We start from the raw sequence: 13,620 nt of genomic DNA, 5'->3' as shown, positions 1-13,620 counted from the left end.
TTGTGGAAATATTAATCACATTTAAGATTGAACTGGTCTAATGTTAGCTTTTCATAGAAACAAAGTATATGGTTTTATAATATGTATATTTCCCAAACTTGTAAGACCTCCAAATAACCACATCCCACAGTGGCCTCATGGCCTCAGGAATGAAAAGGATCTTCAGTTTTTGACTGTTCAGATCACTGAAAGTCACGGCTGGAAAGGGTCTTAGAATTAATCCAGCCCGGCCCCACCCACACTAATCCCTTGGAGTCAGCCCCCATCTCCCACCCCCACTGCTGTGTAGATAAGGAAACCTTAGTCCCAGAAGACCTTTTCCAGATATTTCCATCACGTTCTCTTTGATGCTTTCAGCATGTGTGTCCACACTTTGTTAGCCAAAGAGAACATTTGTTTTAGTTTTAAGTAGAAAGATAATGAGTTAATGGCTTTTCCTAGCCCTTTGTGTGGCCCTTTCCAGAAGAGAAGGCAGAGCTGCCAGGAGCTCAAAGCCTCTCCCAGGTGAGGGATGTGTCTGGGGCTCTTAGTTCCTGGTGTACCTTCAGCTCAGCCTCAGATTTCCATGTGTCCTCTCTAAGTGTAGTTTCACAGATAACAAAGCAGCCACCACTTAAAAAAAAAATTTAAGTCCGTTCTTCCCCAAAATATTGTTAAACCTTGTTGCATAATGTTAATCCAAATCCATAGTCCAAAAAAGCTTTTACAGCATTTGAGTGAGTGAAGTTGCTCAGTCGTGTCCAACTCTTTGCGACCCAGTGGACTGTAGCCTACCAGGCTCCTCTGTCCATGGGATTTTCTAGGCAAGAGTTCTGGAGTGGGTTGCCATTTCCTTCTCCAGGAGATTTTCCCAAACCAGGAATCGAACCCAGGTCTCCTGCATGGTTTATAGCATTTACTGAATAATAATATGCTAATTCAAAATAGTGTAAAATATGGTTATTTACTTTCAAGATTCTTGTGCTTTAAAAAAATGTACTTACAGGGACCTTCCCTAATGGCTCAGTGGTAAATAATTTGCCTGCCAATGCAGGAGACATGGGTTCGATCCCTGATCCAGGAAGATCCCACTTGCCACGGAGCAACTAAACCTGTGCGCCACAACTATTGAGCCTGTACTCTGGGGCCTGGGAACCACAACTGCTGAGGCCAAGTGCCACAACTACTGAAGCCCGTGCATCCAGAGTCTGTGTGCAGCAACAGAGAACCCACTGCAGTCAGAAACCTGTGCACTGCAACTAGAGAATAGCCCTGGATAACTGCAACTAGAGAAAAGTCCACATGGCAACGAAGACCCAACACAGCCAAAAATAAATAAAGGAAACAAACAAAAATTGTACTTCCAAAAAACCATACTGCACCTTTAAAAATATAAATGAAGAGACTGGATAAATTAGCTTATAAATGTGGTGACAAGGGTGTGAAAAGTAATTCTAATTTACTGAAAATGGTCATATTCATCAAAAATTAAAGGAGCAAATTAACTTTCAAATATTTCCAAATAAATAGCTATTATGGAGAAATAATTTGGAGAAATATTTAACTATGTTGAAATTTTCTTTTACAAGTACAATATTTCGCTAATGACACTAAGATGAGCTACACAGTCCTTATGAAGATCATTTTAAAGCTGTGTAAATCAGCTAAATTGATTATAGTTTAAAATCTTTTCATATTTTCTTTTAGTAAAAAAATACCTTAGCTGAAGCATCCCTGTGTACCTCAGTGACTTTGCCTAGTTTATCCGTGACGCCCTGAGCACTCTCTAATCCCATGAATCCATCATCTGCTGGTGAACATCTGTCGTAAAGAGGAGACATGATTTGTTCTTGGGGTTCACAGGGTGAAATCTGCCCTGTTGGAAGGTGGCCCAGATGTGTTCCTGGGTGCCAGGCAGCCCCAGCGCGGCCCTAGGGAGAGGGAGGGTCAGCCAGCCTCTCTCTAGCACTGGCTAGTTGGGGTGTGTCTGAGGAGACAGGCAGGGCCATCCACCAACCACCCCAAAGGCTTTTGTGTCAACGTCTGATCACGGTGACCAGGGTTACAGCCAGACCTTTTTAGTCCTGAAAAGAAAAAAAAAATGTTCCCTTAAGTTTATCTGGCATACTTGCCTCTATCTGTGGAGGGACTGATTGGTTTTTTAGCTCTCATTATACATACAAAAGGAGGCAGACTACTCAAGCCTGCCCTGTCTCTAGAGCAGTTTCAGTGCATCATTTTCCAGTGCCCTGAAACTCCCATTCAGATACCCTGACCGGGTGCATGCCTTTGCCCCACAGTACTAAGAAGCTGATGATGTTTTGCATATGTTTGTGTACCTACAGGTTTAGTTTACATATCAGTTTGTCCTTGCTTTGTAACAGGCTACCCCCATACTTAGCATCTTTAAACATAATCATGGTTCTGTGGGCTGGCTGTTTGGGCTCAGATGAGCTGAGGGGTTCCTTTTGCTAGACTCACCTGGGCTCACTCACGCAGATGCCATCAGCCTGCGACTTGGCCCGGACTGTGGATCCACAATTTCCTTGCTCGTATGTCTGGAGGCCGGCAGGCTGTCAGCCTGAGCATCTCATTTCTTTCCCCTGTGACCGCTCCTGCAGGCTAACCTGGGTTCCTTCCTGGGGGTCGCAGGGGTGTCTGCAATGAGAGAGAGAGCAAGCCAGGTGCTTTTCAGGCCTCTGCTTGTGCTGTGTTCGCCCTTTGAAACAAGTCATGCTGCTGCCCAGATTCAAGGAGGGGAAAAGAAGGACTCTCCCTCATGCCAAGAAGAGCTGTCACATCACATTGCAGTGGGACATCCAAAGGGGTTTTGCAGGAATTTATGACAGTTATTTGCAATGTATCTACCTGTGCTGACGGGTGTATTTTCATAACAAATTTCAAATGCATACCACCATTCAAACCTACCCGGAAGTAGAAAGAATAATGCATTAAACCTCTTAAATGCCCATCATTTGGATTCAACAATTTTCAGTATTTTGCTGCCTTTTTTTGGCCTCTGTTTTAAAAGTTTTCTCTTTGCTGAAGTATTTTCAAGCAAGTCCCATGGTGCTGTTTCAGCTCTGCATGTTTCAATATGCCTCCCCTGAAAAAGGAGACCTTGCTTAGGTAGCCGCCAGCCATGGTCATGTCGTGGTATTGTCAGCACTTAGTCCATAAATTTTCCCAGTTGTCTCTTTGCAGCAGGTAGATTTGGAAAGGATTCTGCCCATATAAAGTCCATAGCAGTCCCAACTTGCCTTTCTTTTCTTTTTGCCCTATTGATCTGCTTTGAAGACTGGTCTGTTTTCCTACAAAGAACCTCCCGCAGTCTGCATTTGTGTGGCTGCTTCCTTTTGGGATCATTTGACATGCATCTCTAGCTCCTGTACTTCTGTTTGTGAAAGTTGCCTAGTGGGTGAATTTCATTCAGTGCCACTCTTGGAGCAGGTGTCCTTTTTAAAGAGGACCCCCATGCTTCCAGTCTCGTCGTTTGGAGGCTTGTCTTGCTTTCACTGATGCTAACGTTGATGGGTGGGCTGACCCTTTGATGATCATTACACAAATCTGTTATTTCAATTATTATAAGGCAGTGATTTCCTAATTGTTTCTTCCAGATTTTGTTAGCTGGAGTTTCTTTTACAAGGAACTTTCCCTCATCAGAGTCATTTAGTTATCTGCACCGTGTTCGGACAGCTGACCCTTTTCATTGATGGCTTACAGAATAAGGAGTTGGTGCACTAGTTATATCTAGAGCTACTCAATTCATAGTGGTTTGGGGTATCTCTTTCTTTTTTCCCCTCGTTTTTGATATTACAGCCAGACTTCGAAGATATGAAAGGTTCTAATCCACACTGCTGCAATAAAGTGAATATTATAGTAGAGTCAGACAAATTATTTTATTTCCCAGTGCATACAAGAGATATGTTTACACTATACTGTAGTCTGTGTGCAATAATAGCATTGTGTCTGAAAAAGCATGTGTATACCTTACTTTAAAAGTAGTTGGTTACTAAAAAAATGCTAGCCATCCTTGACAGCCTTCAGTTTATGGAAAATGCAAAGTACAATAACATGAGGTATGCTTGTATTATGAAATCATCATGGGTTTTAGATATTCAGTGTGTTTCAATCATTTGCATTTTTTTGAGGCTCAAATTGTTTCATCTTTGGGCCTTGGGAGCTACTTGTTGGCTTCTGTCTCCCTTGGCACCATTATCCCTTGAGAGTGCCCTTGCTTTCCAGCACAATATATCTCAGGATATATGGGGGAGTAAGTAAGTGTTAGTCTTTCAGTCATGTCCGACTCTGTGACCCCATGGACCATAGCCTGCCAGGCTCCTCTGTCCATGGGATTCTCCAGGCAAGAATATTGTAGTGGGTAGCCACCCTCTCCAGGGGATCTTCTTGACCTGGGGATTGAACCCACATCTACTGAATTGCAGGTAGATTCTCTACCATCTGTGCCACTAGGGAAGCCTATCTTGTATGTTACTTATAATCATCCATTCCTGGTTGGAGATGACAGTGTGGGCAGTGGTTGGACTCATTACTATTGAGTTTTTATTGTTTTTAGTCCTTTGTCTGGCAAGAGCTGGAAGACACATATATATAGTCAGCCTTCTGTATCTGTGGGCTCTTCGTGTATTCAACCAACTGCAGATGAAAAATACTCAGAAAAAAATTTCAGAAAGTTCCAAAAAGCAAAACTTGAATTTGCTGCACACTGGCAGTTATTTACATAGCATTTAGATTGTATCAGGTATTATAAGCATCTGTTTCTGCTTTATTGACTATGCCAAAGCCTTTGACTGTGTGGATCACAATAAACTGTGGAAAATTTTGAAAGAGATGGGAATACCAGACCACCTGACCTGCCTCCTGAGAAACCTGTATGCAGGTCAGGAAGCAACAGTTAGAACTGGACATGGAACAACAGACTGGTTCCAAATAGGAAAAGGAGTACGTCAGGGCTATGTATTGTCACCCTGCTTATTTAACTTATATGCAGAGTACATCATGAGAAATGCTGGGCTGGAGGAAGCACAAACTGGAATCAGGATTGCTGGGAGAAATATCAATCACCTCAGATATGCAGATGACACCATCCTTATGGCAGAAAGTGAAGAAGAACTAAAGAGCCTCTTGATGAAAGTGAAAGTGGAGAGTGAAAAAGTTGGCTTAAAGCTCAACATTCAGAAAACTAAGATTATGGCGTCTGGTCCCATCACTTCTTGGCAAATAGATGGGGAAACAGTGGAAACAGTGGCTGATTTTATTTTTCTGGGCTCCAAAATCACTGCAGATGGTGATTGCAGCCATGAAACTAAAAGACACTCCTTGGAAGGAAAGTTATGACCAACCTAGATGGCATATTAAAAAGCAGAGACATTACTTTGTCAACAAAGGTCCGTCTAGTCAAGGCTATGATTTTTCCAGTAGTCATGTATGGATGTGAGAGTTGGACTATAAAGAAAGCTGAGTGCTGAAGAATTGATGCTTTTTAACTGTGGTGTTGGAGAAGACTCTTGAGAGTCCTTTGGACTGCAAGGAGATCCAACCACTCCATCCTAAAGGAAATGAGTCCTGGGTGTTCATTGGAAGGACTGATGTTGAAGCTGAAACTCCAATATTTTGGCCACCTGATGTGAACAGGTGACTCATTTGAAAAGACCCTGATGTTGGGAAAGATTGAAGGCAGGAAGAGAAGAGGACAACAGAGGATGAGGTGGTTGGATGGCATCCCATAAGTTTGGATAAACTCCAGGAGTTGGTGATGGACAGGGAGGCCTGGCCTGCTGTGGTTCATGGGGTCTCAAAGAGTCGGACATGACTGAGCAACTGAACTGAACTGAACTGAGAGGTGATTTAAAGCATATGGGAAGATGTGCATCGGTTTATATGCAAATACTGCACCATTTTTTATAGGGGACCTCCATGAATTTTGGTATCTGCAGGGAGTCCTGGTACATATAAATACATATATGTTTCTTTTTCTCTTAAGTATGTTTTAAAAATCAAGTATAATTGATTTTTTAACTTAAATTAGAATTGCAGAATTTTCATTTAACTTCTTTGCTTTTCATACTCTTTCCTTTTTCAATGAAAAGTTTTGGTTAGTGTATGTTAACATACACTAATATGTATTGATATATTAACTAATGTGTGAAAACATGTAATATTACTATTATTAGCATATACTAATGCTAATAATATATTGTATCAGCATTATTACTTTGAAATTGTTATGTATTTACATTTAACTTTGAACTACTATATATATAATGTGATAATGCTAATATTATAAATTGTAAATAATAACTAAGATATATTAAGTATATATTAGGTAATACACAAGTAAAACAGCTCATTATCATGTATTAGTACACTAGTGAGTTTGTAACAGTTTTAGATTAGTTAATGCACACACACACACATAAATAAAAGTTTCAAAATAATAGTGCTGATATCATTAGTAACAGACTTGTTCATTTGCTGAGTCCTGTCTGACTCTTTGCAACCCCATGAACTGCAGCACACCACGTTTTCCTGTCCTTCACTATCTCCCAGAGCTTGCTCAAACTCATGTCCATTGAGTTGGTGATGCCATCCAACCATCTTGTCCTCTTTTGCCCCCTTCTCCTGCCCTCAATCTTTCCCAGCATCAGGGTCTTTTCTGACTGGATGAAATTTAAGTTTTCTCTGTAGTCCCCTTTTCCTTAGAAAATATTCCACTGAGAATTCCATCAAAGTACTTTGGACAAGTCACTGAAAACCATTCTTTTCTTTGTATGGTTAGGGCACCAAATTAATCTATATATTCTCACCCCAGTTGGTTTTCAGTTTTTACAGATGCCTTTTTTCTTCTTGATTTCATTTTTTAAAAATATGTAAAACATTTTTGTTTCCAAAGTCAAAACCACAGTATAGAGTCTGCCTAGAAAAGTCTCGTGTTACTAGTGTTACCTCCCTTCTCTGAAGGCAAGTCCTTTCATTTGTTCTTAATTTTCCTTCCAGTGTTTCTTTTGCAAATATATTTCCTTTTAGAAATTATGTTAAATAGAAAAAAACTTAACATCTTTTTCAATGAAGTTCCACTAGCTTTTCTATATTTTTTGGTTATTATTTGTTTTAAAAGACTAGTATTATAAAGGTTTTATCATACCTACCTGTGTCAAGCGTAAAAGAACAATCCAAATATTCTTTGGCAGATGACACTGTTTAGCTTCTTTTAAAAAATATATCTCCCTCTTCAATGAGTTTGGTACATTTGGGAAACAGACTGCAAACTAAAGTGAAATAGAAAGATTTCTTCTAATTTCCATTTGTTGTCTGAGGTTGAGAAAATACCTAACAGAAGTTATTTTACAAAGATGAGTCTGAGAAAAAAATTCCTTGAATTAAACCATAATGAAAAATAATATGAAATAGAATATATATGTGTGTGTTTATATATACCTGAATATCTTTGCTGTATAGCAGAAACTAACACAATACTGTAAATTAATTATGTGAAGTGAAAGTCACTCAGTCATGTCCCCAACTCTTTGCAACCCCATGGACTGTGCATTCCATGAAATTCTCCAGGCCACAATACTGAAGTGGGTAGCTATTCCCTTCTCCAGGGGATCTTCCCAACCTGGGGATTGAACCCAGGTATCCCTCATTGCAGGCAGATTCTTTACTTTCTGAGCCAGCAGGGAAGCCCTGGTGTATAAACAGCAAGATGAGAAAGACATTTTTTAAAAAGTTATTAAGAACCATGAAACTCCAGGTGTACCCTGTGTGTTGTCCTCTGTTGACTTTTTAATTCATTCTCTGCCTCCTTCATAGTCATGCTCATAGGCTTGAACTTGAGAAACTCTAGAGCCTCAAAATTAACATGGCCAAAATTGTGTTCATAACATTTGGAAAGAAGGAGGCTTTGCAAAATTAGAATATCAGAGAAATTAGAGTTGAAATTGGTAGAACTTGATGCACTTTTGTTAGTAATATTAGAAAATTGTTGTTATTATTTGGTTTTAACACATATACCAGAGTTACGTAAAATGTTGACATTGGGCAACTTGGATGAAGAGTATAAGGGAATACTTTGTACCGTCTTTTGAACTCTTCTGTAAAGCTAAAATTGTTCCAAAGGAAATTTTATTTCACACACACACACATATACACACACACTTAGATACACAGACAGTAAACTAAAAAGACTTAGAATGCATGAAATACAAAGGGATCCTTAGAGAACTTCAACAAAGTATAAGAGAAGTAACCCAACAGAAAAAAGGATTAAATGAAATGCATGCCAAGTAATATACCATTTTTGTTTACCACACAGGCAAAATATATAAGGTTAATATATCAAGTGTTAATATAAGGTTGATATCCTGTCTCACAGGGTATTAACAGGGAGACAGGATAGGTTGACCTAATATTCTTGGTTGGCAAGTTGACAGTATCAGTTTAAAATTTTTATTTTAACTAAGTATGTGCATGTGTGTGCTCAGTCGTGTCCGACTCTTTGCGACCCCATGGACTAGCCCACCAGGCCCCTCCTTCCATGGGATTTCCCAGGCATGAATACTTGAGTTGTCATTCCCTTCTCTAAAGGATCTTACCTGCCTGGAGATCAAGCCTGGGTCTCCGCATTGCAAGTGGATTCTTTACCCTCTAAGCCACTGGTGAAACCCTAGATACACTATGGTACATCCATACTGTGGAATGCTAGACAGCCATTTAAAAATCATGAGGTAGATTTCTGTTGTTTGACATCATCTCCAAGACAAAAATATTAAGTGAAAAAATAAATTGTAAGATAGTAAATGTAGTCTATCATTCGTTTAAAGAAAACAGGCATTGCTATATATCTACATGTTTCTCTCTTTCTCTTTTTCCATGTATATGCATAAATAAATATGCAGAAAGTGATCTGGTATATACTCTCTAGTTAGATTTAAATACTGTTATTCCTGGGTAGTGGGAATGGGCAGTGTGGTCCAGATGGACTTTTAACATCTGTCTATAACTCAAGTCTTTTACATAATTGATCACAGAGACACAGGAGTGGGGCAGGGCGGGGAATGTCTCAGGCAGCTTGTCGTGAACAGAGAGAATGCTGTCTAGCAGGGGTGGACTCTGAGCTGCTTGTGTCCCTGTGGGGTCCAGTGCAGAGTGAAAATGTGGGATCCTTTGCTCAAAATGCAGGACAAAGTACCATTAAAGGTGCATATGATTTATCATGTATCTTTGTATTGGGCTGGTTTTAGATGCAGACATCAGAACTCATATGAGGACTTAGCTGAATTACACACTTGATATGTCAGGGCTTGTTCCTGGAGTTGTCTCTCAAGCCAGTAGAAGAGACCAGCCTTGGCCAAGTCAGAACGGTTGAGGAGAAAGAGGACCCCACTCCCCACTCACAGGCACTGGGAGCACCCCTGGGCCTGGGGACAATCACAGCCAGGACAGACCCTCATGGACCCTGGGGGTCCCATTTGTCTGCTGGGCCTACCAGAACCTCCTTCTCATCAAACGCCTGACTGAAACAGCCGGGCTGGTCACAAAGTCTAGGGGAGCCAAGCTGCCACATCCACAGTAGACAGCACCCAGCAAGGGTCCTTAAATCTCCAGGCTGGGAAGCCCGGGTACCCCAGTATCCCCAGTAGGGGCTGATCAAGAGGCTCCCCTCCTACCAAGGTGAGTGATAGCTTTGCTTACGCAGGATGCTGTGATACCAGCACTTGCCTATCCCTGTCAGGCAGGGAGGCACAGACTGCCTGGTGAAGCCCTCCCCAGAGGCCACAGGAACCAGGGCCAGCGTGAGCTGAGGCCCCAGGTCTCCAGTATGCCTTGCATTGTCCCTCAACCTTCAATTACTAAACACAAATCCAAAATGAAAATTGTTCAGAGTCAGAGCATTAAACCCAGGTGCAGGGTCCTCCCAGCGCCGGGTTGTATAGCTGCAGCGCTGGCACACCAGAGGAAGGTAGCCTGGGTGGGTCAGAGGGTTTTGTTTTTAAGATGGGAGACATTAGGGGAAGCATGAATTTTGAGAGGTAGAACCTTTAGCTGAGGGAGGACAAAGGTGATGGCGGGAGAACTGATAGGGCTAGCCCCCCAAATGGGATTCCTAACCCAGCGGGAGGGAGCAAGGAGAAAAGCAGGTGTTAGAGTGTGTGTGTGTGTGTGCACGCGTGCACATGCTCAGTCATGTCCAACTCTTTGAGACCCCATGGACTGTAACTCACCAGGAGTTGGTTGTCATACCCTCCTCCAGGGGATCTTCCCAACCCAGGAATCGAACCCAGGTCTCCTGCATTGTAGGCAGAGTGTTTACCATATGAGCCACCAGGGAAGCCCAAGAATACTGGAGTGGGTTGCCATTTCCTTCTCGGGGGATCTTCCCTACCCAGCGATTGAACCCACATCTCTTGTGTCTCCTGCATTTGGCGGCAGGGTCTTTACCACATTGCCTCCTGGGAAGCCCGGTGTTAGGGTCGGTGTGTCATATTTGGCAGGAAGATAAGGGAGTTTCCATTCCTCTGTTTCTGTTTTCTCTGTGAAATACGTGCTTGGGCTTGGAGAGGACAGGGATTTCAGTGATCATGATACTGGGAGAATGTAGAAGGTGGGGAACTGAGCTGTGAAGGAGAGATTGTAGTCCTGGACTCCATGGGATTATGGAGTGTACAGTGGGCTTGGCTGTGTGACATTCAGGAACCTAAAAAGAGAGACCCTGCCTTATCCTGCTCAGAGAAGTACGGCCCTACTCTTTCTTAGGAGGAGCTCTTCCTACGAAGGATTGTCCTTTATTCTGAATTGAATTTAAAAAGTCCTGTTTTTAGTGTTTCTATGTCCTTTTAAAAAATGAAATGATATTGGTGATATCATGTAACGTTCTTTCGGTATTTTTTTTTTTTTTACTGTGGCAAAATCTATATAAAACTTACAATTGTAACCATCTTTAAGTGTACAGTTCATAATGTTTATTTTAAAATGTCTTCACTTTGCAAAATAAAGTAAGATTAAAAATTGGTCATCCTATATTGTACCCCAAAGTGGTTTTGTGTGTGTGTGGGTGTGAAATTTTACTGGTCTGTGAAATGAAGAAATGCTATGAGCCTCACAAAGCATTTCTCTGTTAAGTGTTATACAACTCTTATTGGTGGAGGAAAACTCTGAAGCACTTTTTAGAATTTTTAAGATACCCTGTAAGAGTAAGAGTAGAAGTATTTATTTTATATTGCTCTTCTGATGCTCTGATAAAGTTCTCCTAATTCTAGTATTTTGTGTATATATCCTCTTTTGTGACATCATCAAGATTGTCTCGTTTTCTTCCGCAGTGCCATATTTCCCTTTTGTATTTCATGTGTAAACTCACCGCTCATACTATAACACATAACAGTTTTCTAAGGCTATTTTTGGTAATAGAAACATAAATACACATATATAAAACGTGGATATGGATATAGTTGTTCACTTGGTCAAAGCTGTATTAATAAATGGTTCTAAAAGATTAATAAAGATTTTGTACACATAGTTTTTTTTTTTCACTCTGAGCCACAGACACCAAAAATCCCACAGGAAGTTGTCTTTTAAGTGTTGCGGTTTTTTAGTTTCCTATTCAGTCTGCATTAGATGACCAGAAATAGTCTGTGCAGTCAAAAGAGATTCTTGGTTAAAGCTTATTGTAATTCTGAAGGAGACTCTCAAATTTGCTTGTATTTCTTCTCATGTAGTTGATCCAGAGGAGCTACAACAAGATCCATACATAGACATTAAAGTTGTGGTATAATGTGAAACTTTTTTTTTTTGATGTTCAGTGGATAAACTCTTCATTGTTAAAGGGGCAACTAACTATCTGAAATTATGCTTTATGCTTTCCATTTCTTATCAAAGCATTTTCTAAGAAATAAACTGTAGGAATGGAGATAGGTTTTAAATTGACAACTAGGTTTTACCTTTATTTTTACAAATGACAAAAACTTCCTCTTCATTCTTTAGAGAATTGGAGATACATTAAAAAAGTTGTACAGCTTAATTTAGATATTATAAATACCACTAGAGAAAATTTTAAAGCATACAATTATTGAAATGTTTTTATTAATGTAATTTTTAAAGCATAGTATTCTCAAGCTTAAATTTCTTGCTTAATTTCATTATTTTTAAAACCATGGCAAAAATAAACTAAAACTGTCATCAGATATATTAGATCTTTGACATATCATTATGTAATCTAGCATTTAACTTAGATACAGTAGGCCTGGTGAAAAGTGACAAATGAGGAAAGAGGAAAGGTCTCTGCGTTTGTTTTAAACATTTCCAGGTTTAGGTCTGTTAAAGGAATGGCATCTGGTTCTGGGCAGGTCATGCTGACTGCACATCCTATTAAATGGGTAGATTAATAAAGATAACGTGGAAGATTTTTCCACAGTCAACCTTTGAAAATAAAAAATGAAACGCCACATTGAAAAAATGTTCCTAAGAAATTTTTCATTACAGTTCTGAAGTGAATAAAACAAAAGTCACATCCAACATGACTTTAAAACAAAAATGACTGTAATCATTTCTGTCGGGGGAGGGCGGGGAGAGGACGAGAAAAGAGAAAGGATTTGATTTGCAGAATGCTTCAGGTTCCATAAAAGCGGGAGATCTGGGTTCGATCCCTGGGTTGGGAAGATCCCCCGGAGAGGGGAACGGTCACCCACTCCAGTATTCTGGCCTGGAGAATTCCATGGACTGGGATCGCAAAGAGTCAGACACGGCTGAACAACTTTCACTTTAGTTCCGTAGCTTCAGGTTGCAAAATGTATGGTATTTTAGTTTGAAATTTTAATTCATTTTTATGTATGATAGGCAGGTATTTCTTGGTTAAGTTAGATTTTCCCTACAGTTGAATTCTAAAGAGGAAACCATAGTTTCTGCTTTTTTCCATTTCTTATGTACCTTTTGCGGGACTGTACTAGGTTCTTTAGGTTACCATTTGAGAGCTTCAGTTTTACAGAGTGCAGAACAACGAGGGCAGGAGAGGTTTCTGAAATACTCCTTGGTGTCTAGCGAGGCCGTCTGCACTGTGGGCCGGTCCCCTGGACTGTGGACCCAACGTCCTCGCGGCTCTGCCCGGCGCGACCCCTTCCCTTGCCACTGAGAATCCCAGGATTTTTTATGGCAAAAATATGCGTTTGGGATCCCTGTCTACATGGGCTGTTGAAGGTGGTGCTGGATCTCTATCAAGGCCTCATGTGGGTGGGCCCTCGGGTGCCCATGACCCCGTGACCAGTGTTCGCGGGGCAGTCGGTCCGTCCACTACGACAGCCTGGAAGCACTTCCCAGCGAGGCTCAGGCAGGCGGGCAGCGGGGGTCGTGGCCAGGGGCGTCTCTCTCCAAGTCGCAAAGGCTGGGTATGCGGGGGCTCGCTCCTTCGGGGCGCTTTCCGCCGGACCGTGCAACGAACAAACAGGAAACTCCGTCTTCCAAGTTACTTCGGAAACTGGGCTTTTCCTTCCGCGACAGGGGTCGCATCCGGACAGGAAGCGGACCGGCCGCTCGCCCCGCGCCCTCGTGGCCCCGCCCCTCCTGCTACGGCCCCGCCCCCGTTGATCGCGCCGCCCCAGCCCCCACCCCCAGGCCGGGCATGCTCAGTGG

General features: G+C 41.5%; 1 protein-coding gene and 1 long non-coding RNA gene across 7 annotated transcripts in view; one reads left to right on the top strand and one right to left on the bottom strand.

Moving 5' to 3' along the window:
• TJP1 (tight junction protein 1) overlaps window positions 1-13,620 on the top strand; it is a 260,747-nt gene that overhangs the window by 134,272 nt on the left and 112,855 nt on the right. The gene's annotated exons all lie outside the window — the stretch shown is intronic.
• On the bottom strand, window positions 11,381-13,598 carry LOC129633781 (uncharacterized). The gene is made up of 2 exons (XR_008705279.1): window positions 12,922-13,598; window positions 11,381-11,728 (listed from the first exon to the last, which is right to left on the bottom strand). It is a non-coding gene; the product is annotated as an uncharacterized LOC129633781 (long non-coding RNA).

Source organism: Bubalus kerabau, chromosome 19 (assembly GCF_029407905.1).
Source record: "Bubalus kerabau isolate K-KA32 ecotype Philippines breed swamp buffalo chromosome 19, PCC_UOA_SB_1v2, whole genome shotgun sequence".
Taxonomy (NCBI): domain Eukaryota; kingdom Metazoa; phylum Chordata; class Mammalia; order Artiodactyla; family Bovidae; genus Bubalus; species Bubalus kerabau.
The sequence above is the reverse complement of the archived record's forward strand: the minus strand, read 5'-3'. Positions and strand labels throughout refer to the sequence as shown.